Source organism: Mercenaria mercenaria, chromosome 4 (genome assembly GCF_021730395.1).
Source record: "Mercenaria mercenaria strain notata chromosome 4, MADL_Memer_1, whole genome shotgun sequence".
Taxonomy (NCBI): domain Eukaryota; kingdom Metazoa; phylum Mollusca; class Bivalvia; order Venerida; family Veneridae; genus Mercenaria; species Mercenaria mercenaria.
The window spans coordinates 71,807,646-71,815,573 of record NC_069364.1 but is presented as its reverse complement, the minus strand read 5'-3'; the positions used below and the strand labels follow the sequence as shown (position 1 = coordinate 71,815,573).

At 33.0% G+C, this 7,928-nt stretch overlaps 1 long non-coding RNA gene across 1 annotated transcript; it reads left to right on the top strand.

Moving 5' to 3' along the window:
- Nucleotides 1–242: 242 nt before the first annotated feature.
- On the top strand, nt 243–7,686 carry LOC123552113 (uncharacterized). Its single transcript, XR_008370826.1, has 3 exons — nt 243–639; nt 5,653–5,695; nt 6,540–7,686. It is a non-coding gene; the product is annotated as an uncharacterized LOC123552113 (long non-coding RNA).
- The last annotated feature ends 242 nt before the right edge of the window (nt 7,687–7,928 follow it).

The following is a 7,928-nucleotide window of genomic DNA, read 5'->3' as shown; positions in this document are numbered from 1 at the left end:
CTTTTCTTCACTAGAAATGGAACGTTCCGTACCGTTTACGACATCTAGCGCCGGCTAATGCGGATATAAATTTCCATGAACGTTACATGTTTGAACGTTTGATCATGAAGACAATTTCATGCCATATGACTTTTATGTCATGAACAAATGCTTCATATATAAAACGCAGGAAAGAAGACAAACTATCTTCATTTACAATGAAGACGCTGATAGTTTTACTTTTAGTATTTACAAGCGCATTTTCTCTAGGTAAATTGTTATGCTGTGTTTGTGTTAAAAATGTTGTTTGTGTTTTTAAATATAAAACACATCAGTTCTTGAAAGTTGTGTTTTTTTTTTATAAATATTTCTATGCAAGCTTTGATAAGATATTAAAGGCGAACTACTGAACGAAATAACCTACTTCTAGATCAATTAAAACGACACGCATTTAAATTTAGAAGTCATTAAACTATCAATAATATACTGTCATTAATATTTTGTTAAATGCTTTTGAAGAAAACCAAAGTTACAGTCTGGATACTTTTCTCACCTGTTCATATATATTCAGAAGATGATGAAAGTCTGCCAGACGTTGCACGGGCAAGTAGGCTGAGTGAGGCTGTGATGCCAGCGGCAGAAGAAGGTCAGAGTGAAAAGGTAAGATGGTATTTCTTGATAAGAGTTAGGTGATGAAACGGCTTAAACTGTTTTCCATAACGAAAGTAATTTTCTTAAAGCTAATGAAATTGGTATTTCAGTGTATTTATTTTTTGTTTCCTTTTAAAATGTCAATGGTAGAAAACAAGGATTAACAAGTGAATGATGTATTGCCATGCAATATAAAGTCCTCTACTGGAAGGCGACCATAATTATCCCAGCTGCCTTATGACCTAATGATCTGATATCGTCAATGTGCATACACAGGCTTATTTTATAGTACCAACACGAATGATATCTACAGTAAGCATTTTAAGGTTTGACTGAAAGAGACATGAAGCTTATTACAATAAAAGACGGATAACTACAGTTAATACAGGTTTTCGAGCTAATACAGGTTTTCAATTAACCGGTGTGAAAGGAGAATAAAAATATGAATATGGGGAGATAGTCTGCTATCTCAAAGAAAACACTGGGTTTTACTTTTCAAAGTAAGCAGTATCAGTAAAATCTAGTATACCTGGTAACAAATAACGATGGAAAAAGCCAAAAGATAAAATGAACTTTTGATTAAAAATATTATGTTGTTGTTATTTTATTTCATTCATCTTGTGCCACATCATTCTTTGGATTTATTTGTGGAAATTTGACAAAAAAATTGATCTGTAATATATGTGGACTTATTTTTGACTTATTCACAGAACAGCGTGGGATAATAGTCTGTTATCAGTAATTATGGGATAATAGTCTGTTATCAGTAATTATGGGATAATAGTCTGTTATCAGCATGTAATTATTTGAACAACTGGCAACATGTAACAATGAAGCTTGCATGTGAGTGAATGACTGAAACAAGCTACACAACCTAAAAACGCACAGCAAAACCCACAGAAAGACAATATTAGCCATAAGAAACATTTTCTTATATTTAGTAATGACTTACCTGTTTACATCTTGAGATCCACATCAGATTGTTACAACATCTTGCGTGACATGTCGGCTTCTTTGAAAATCATTTGATGCGAGTATAAGTTAGAGCCGAAACAAAAATGCAGGCATACTGACAGATGGACGGAACAATAAAAATGAAGAAGAAAAACAAAGAAAAAATACATAGTATCTTTGACTTTTAAACTTAACCTTTGACTCTAAATGACGGAATAACGGACGGAAAAGCGCAATCCTTTAGTCCCCGAAACTGGTTTTAAACCAGTAGGGGACTAATATTGTACTAAATATACAATATGTTATAACAAATCACTTGGATTAAAATTTGCATATCCAAAAACCTACAGTTGCTGATTGTAAATATAAAAATATATTTAATTTCAATTATGATAACATTGCATTCTGAAATTGGTTGGAATATTTGAAGAAAATACAGAATGTCACAATATACGCCCGTCATAGCAAATGTATTTACACAAGGACATGTAATTTCATATGGAGTTTTGTTTACCAATTATAAAACAGTTATAAAATAAATTATTTATAGTAACTACAAAGGGAAGTTAATCCTAAAAAATCTCAAAGTCCAAACAAAAAAACTCTATACCAGGTAGAGATATGTCAAAATACACCTAACATGATATAACATGCATATTGTACCACAGAAAAATGGTATCAATTTTTCCCTACAGCCAGTAATAAAAAAGGTTACAATACAATCTATTTATAGTAACAACAAAGGGATGTAATTCTAAAAACAAGGGTGTCATATGGTGGTGAACATTTGTGCCAAGTTACATCAAAATCCCCAATGCATGAAGAATAATTTCCGGACAAAGTCATATTTGTATCAGACCTTCCCAAGTGTGACCTTGACCTTTCAGCTAAGTGCCCTGGTTTTGCGCATGACACGTTGTCTCATCTAGGGGAATATTTGTGCCAACTGAAATTTAATCCTGTTTTGCATGACAAAGTTATTGACCGGTCAGGAAAAAAAAATGATATTGACATTTGGTCTCCAAGTGTGACCAAGACCTTTAAGCTAGGGTTCTGGATTTTGCGCATAACACGACGTCTCATCACGGGGAACATAATAAGTAATATTGTAATCCTTTGATGGATGACAGAGTGCTTGACCGGACACGAAACACACCCTGTTCATGCCATGTTAACATTAGATGTGACCATGACCTTGAGCAAGGGGTCTGAAAGTTGTGCATGGCATATTGTCCTATTATGGTGTAAATTTGCGCCAAGTAATATTAAAATCCCTTTTTTGATGGGAGAGCTATGAACCGGACAGGAAAAATACCCTGTTGTGACCTTTACCCTTGAGCTACGGGCATGATACGTCGTCTCATCATGAGGAACATTTGTGCCAAGTTATATTGTAGTCCCTTGATGAATGACAGAGTTATGGACCGGGCACGAAACAGACCATGTACATGCCATGTTAACATTTGACTGCCAAGTGTGACTTTGGCCTTAAAGCTAGGGGTCCAAAAGTTGTGCCTGAAACATCGGCTTATTATGAGGTACATTTGTACCAAGTTATATTAAAATTCCTTCATGGAATGCAGAGTTATGGACCGGACAGGAAAAATGTCCTGTTGACTTTTGACCTCCAATTGTGACCTTGCCCTTTGAGCTAGGGGTCTGGATTTTGCGCTTGATACGTCATCTCATCATGGGAAACATTTGTTCCAAGGATATTAAAAGGCCTCGATGAATGACAGAGTTATGGACCGGACACGAAATTTCGGACGGACGGAAAGCCGGATTGACGGAATGACGGAAAGGCGCATTCCTATAGTCCCCGGAACCATACCATTTTTAATTTTTACTGCTATACGTGATACATTATTTTTGGTATATTCTGATAACGAGATCTTTCAGTGTTGCATTGTTTTATTGTTGTATACTGGACTAGACTGGACTGGAGTTTCAGGTGATTTCACTAGAGCTGGAAAACTCCATCTTGACTCACATGCAGTAAATGACGTATAACTAACTACATATATGTAGTTATTTCGTGCAGTAAGTATTTGTACGTAAAACCTGATGAAAATCAAATAGTTGGATTGTTCCTGTTTCTTCCTTCGAATATATTTCTCGATTAAAAAAACAACGTTATTTTCGAAAAAAAAAAACACTGCGTAATGACGTACTTCCTGTTCTCGGACGTAAAGTTCCAGCGCTTTCTTAATACGCTACTGTAAGAAATAAGTGCAATAAGAAAATCATTTGTTTGATTTTATTTTACTATTATCTGCAAAAAAAAAAAAGATACTATCGCTGGTTGTACGTGATGGGCCAAACCATAACCATTCTTTTTGTTTGCATATTTACATTTTAAATGTAGTATTTAGGCTATATATTCTATGTTCTATATTTGATGTATTCTAATAAGGGGATCTTTTAGTGTTACATTTTGATAACAATTATTCAAGAAAAGGAGAGAAGCCATGACATTTCTTTCGGATAAGTTTCCTTGCTCCTTTTTTCTTGGATTTATTGTTAAAGTTTAAAGTCTTTTTTCGATTTTAATTTATTTCAAATACTAGAGGACCATGTGTTAAACGACTGCTTGCTACATATATATCTATAAATAGTAACATGATTATGCCTTGGACTTATGCTCGTAAACAGAAATGATGTCATGACGTTTTAAAGACGCACAACAACAAAGTTCCGTTTGCATTATAACGTTTTCTCGATATTGTGAAACAGCGTTTTCTGAATCGAAAGCTGTACTATAAAAAAAGGTTTACCACACAACTAAAGCGAAATACACTAATGTACAAATTTGCTAGTCTAATAAAAACTTGAAAATATTGTATTTGTAATTATAGAAAAAATATACTGCTAACATCGCTATATTATCGGTATCCGCAACAAACAGGTGAGCGCGCTAGAGTGAGGTCTTTAAAATGTTAATGACACAGGAAGCTGATAATAGCCCTTATGCCAGGGTCATTATTACACGGTAAACTGAATTAAAAGTACAAAAGTAGAAGAGGAATTTTATGGCGCGTATAGCTATCACTATTACATCCAAACTGTACTCCAGACTTTACCTTTCAAAAATTGCGATATGTAACCATTCTTGCATAAAGGGAATATCCGCAAGTCCCGTCCCGTCCCATTTGTTTTGACTTAATTGCTCTTTGGTGTTGTCATATATTTTTTTCTTATACCAATGCAACCATGTAAGAAGAGAGAAATAACTGCCTGTACCTGCACTTAAGAATCCCATTTATTTTTTGGCGTAATTTCATTTTAACATTTATAAGATATATTAAATCCAAATTTCGTATTTCAAAACATGAACAATTTCATAATATAGTTTATGTAAACTTAAAATTAACATGTTTATGTGCATTAACAACACTATGCATTAGGTTTAAAATAGTACACACTGTACACATGTATAGATATGCACAGTATAAATGTGTACTTCCACTAAAAACTGGTTGTTTTTAAACACTCAACTGTTACCACATGGAATTAACTTATTAATATAGCTCTGTATGAAAACTTAATTTATCTGTTTAGTAAAGTTTAATAAATTTGATGAGAATTTTGTACGTTTGAAATAAATATCTTTAGTGAAAGACGGTCAGTGAATATCTTTAAAGTATCCAACACTGATGTGAATATCTGCATTTGGTGTGCCTTCCACCTGTATATCTATTTTACTAATATATTGATAACTTAATGTTTAAATTTAGATAAGCTACTATTTTTCTTCTTTCACATTTTGTAAACATTAACATCCATATTCTTTAGAAACATTGAAAACTTTAAAGTTTGAGAAAAGAAAACGTTAAAGGAAAGACCATCGTTTGGATGCATTTTACATGCCATATGTCGGTCAGTAATAAAGTATGTGTAAACTTTTTATTACATACTCGTTTCTATTTTCCGCTAAGTTACAGCGGTACCGGAAACGTCAATATTTTTCCATACACTGACGTTTGAATTTTATATTGGGTGCGTGACGTAACGCAATGTGTGTCGTTGTATTAATTATTTATTTAGTTCAGTATTGTCAATCTTTTTCAGGCTGTTGGACAAAGATGTTGATGAAAAAAATGAGTAGTTTAAGGTAAAACTTTCATTTAAGCAACTTTTCCACAAAAAATTAACCTAAAAGAATACGATATCATTGTGACACTTCAACGTGTTTACAAATTGGCAGTTAATATAGAACAAACTTGGGTCCATGTCAATTGTTTGATCAAACTGACAATTCCGTAAAATGCAAACAAAACTCATTAAGGCAAGAATTAAGAAAAAGTTATTGTCTATGTTTGACAGCAATTATCTTGCATAACGCTCAGGTCCGTTTAGAAACCCATCACGTCATAAACGAAAATGTTGCAGCTTGGTTTAATAGAGTTTGTTCATGGACAGCTACCGTGCCCCTATAGTCCTGGATTGATCATAACTCAACATTTGCACATGTTATATGTACCAGAATATAACTGAGTCATCCGCAGATGTATTCATACAGCGGTGCACATGGAACCTTCAATGATACAATGGTACAAAAACACGAACTTTTTATACACACAAAACTAAATCATAAGCCAAAACACGAACTTTTTATACACACAAAACTAATTAATATCAGATTATCATTGGTCGGTGTCTCTCTGTCTTACTGGTAATAATTGTTCAGTATTTATTCATAACACCGATATTAATTCGATAAAAAAATAAATCTCGAACATTGCACATTTTAGTAACCCATCTTTCAGATAATCAAAAATACACATTGATTGGTCTTAGATGACACAATTACAATATATTAGTTTCTAGTTTCTGGGGCAACATAAGAAAAACAGCCATTTTTCAGTATTTTACACTACTAATTATACAATAGTTACATCATGTCACTAATACAGGTTTTCTCATGGAATGGTCCATTTATATTTTGTTTATTTCAGACTCCAGCAGGCAACTAGACTATGGTCATTAGCCACTGGCAGTCTTAAGTCTCACGACGTTTCAAAGTTTGGTACATTGTATTCACCGCCTGGTACTGAATGACTACCGGATACTAAAACTCGTACAGAGCAAGTTCCAGTTAGATGTTACCATTGGCAACGGATCAGTGTCATATACTTGTATATTTGTAGATAAGAATCGGATGTAGATTGTTGTAACATCAAGTTAACGTACATATAAACATTGTACATTGAATGATTTATTATGGACCAGACTTATCGTGAAATTTCTTTTGAAAATAGAATTTTTTCTCAAATATTTTGACATAATACAACACTAGTATGCTTTTATTTTAGCAAGCATGCTTTATGTAATCGTTTATTCATTTGTAACATTTGTAAAATCCAGATAAAGTTGTAGCTCATCTATTCTTTTATTGTAGTTTATCAATACATTCAGAACAAAAATTCGGATTAAGGCATCGCCTACAGTGGCAGCCATTTGACTCAAAATTTTACATGGAAATTTTCATAAAAATAAAAGATGACTAAGTGGTAACAATAAAGTCAATAAATTTGTTATAATTATGTTTTAAATATCTATGTGAACATATGCAAGTAGAAGGATGTGCATTTTACTACCTGTATTATGCCTTTATTCGATATTTTTCTATGACAAAATTTTGCAATTTTATCTGCAGTCAAACTCAATATATATTCAATACATTTCAAAGATAATTACAGCCAATTGTAAAGCAGACCTTGAAGAATAAAGTCTTCAGAAATTATTTTGAAATTTTACCTGATTACTGAATTATACACAAAAATCCCAACACCGTCAATTTATCCAATTTGTGTTATCTGTTTACACATAATATACATGTATATAAACAGGTGATATTATAGGATTATGTACAGGTTTACCTGGCTACCTGTGGTCAGTAACGCATGTACAAACAACATTTTAAATTAAATTTACATGGGGTTGTCTTTTTATGTCTAATGCAATAACCAGGAACAATTTCGAAAAAATCCGTAGGAGTTTGCAGTATACATATTGTACTATGAAATTAACTAAATTTTGTCTTTGTAATATTTTTTATATTGGAGTTCTACTGCACATAAAATTTCAATATTTTGGAGTAAATTTTCGGTCTAAACCAGACTCAAATATTTTACAAGCGGCATATGTACTAACCCTTCCCTGTGATACACTGAGCATAAACATTAATGTAAATCATTTGATCAAATTAGATGATTTCAAGAAAAATAATCATGTATCATTATTAGCTGTGATGTATGACAGCGGACCCAACTGTGCATACTCTCTCCGCACCCCACCCCCACGCCCCTGCGATAAACTGAGGTAATTCATTTGATCAAATTAGC